This window comes from Propithecus coquereli, unplaced genomic scaffold (assembly GCF_000956105.1).
Source record: "Propithecus coquereli isolate 6110/MARCELLA unplaced genomic scaffold, Pcoq_1.0 Scaffold112, whole genome shotgun sequence".
Classification (NCBI taxonomy): domain Eukaryota; kingdom Metazoa; phylum Chordata; class Mammalia; order Primates; family Indriidae; genus Propithecus; species Propithecus coquereli.
In genome coordinates this window covers 3,563,686-3,564,560 of record NW_012135192.1, presented here as the reverse complement: position 1 = coordinate 3,564,560, position 875 = coordinate 3,563,686, and the positions used below count along the sequence as shown (strand labels likewise).

Below are 875 nucleotides of genomic sequence, written 5' to 3'. Positions count from 1 at the left end.
TTTTTTAAGAAACTGAACCTATATCCTGTAATGTTAGATATTTTATATATACTTTTTCAGCAGGATAAAAAACGTAAAACACTATTTGAAGGCAAGAACATTTACTCCTCTCATTCTGTGTAAGTTAGAGCAATGCAGCAGGTGCGTGACAAAAATATTATACACTAGATATGGTCCAAAGTCATTCCATTTGCTTGTTTGATGATGTTCAAATTTCATTGGCCAGTTCCTCGGTTTCTGCAGAACTATCTCCATTAACTGTGATCTTCATATCCTCTTCATATCCAGGAGGCAAGAAAGCCAAAGCATAAGGGAAAAGCTTATGACAATTTGCTCTATAAACTTCAGCAGCTTCTTTACAGTCTCCTAGGCTACCATCACACAAGGCTTCCAATACCTCCATACATGTCTAAAGAAAGAAAAATGGTCATGTTAAAATTTGTCAAAAAAGATTTTTACTGTGAATTTATTAGACATTTGAATATCAATTCAGTATCTCCAAAATAAGAAATAAATGCACATATTTAAGGAAAACAAAAACATTTATTCCTGCATACACATTCCAGCAGAATGTTCTTTAAGGTCTAATTTAACCATTTCTCCAGAACTGCAGGGTTTACACAAGAGGATAAACACGGACAAATGTAGAAACAAGACTAAGGTGAGGCAAGTAAGGTGTATAGGGTGCTACATTTAAAGAGGTACCCTCTCTCTCAGCAAGTACACAACCCTAGGCAGCCAACTTTAACTCAGCCTAGTCTGGCCCTATGTATAAGCATCTAATTTACAATGCCAATGCCAATTACCATACACAGACCTTTTAATTTTTTGGAGGCTTAGAGCCAAGCCAGCAAAATGAAAGATTGTTTTTCAAC

General features: G+C 35.7%; 1 protein-coding gene across 1 annotated transcript in view; it reads right to left on the bottom strand.

The window, feature by feature from the left end:
• NAA15 (N(alpha)-acetyltransferase 15, NatA auxiliary subunit) overlaps positions 1-875 on the bottom strand; it is a 126,699-nt gene that overhangs the window by 24,990 nt on the left and 100,834 nt on the right. The gene's annotated exons all lie outside the window — the stretch shown is intronic.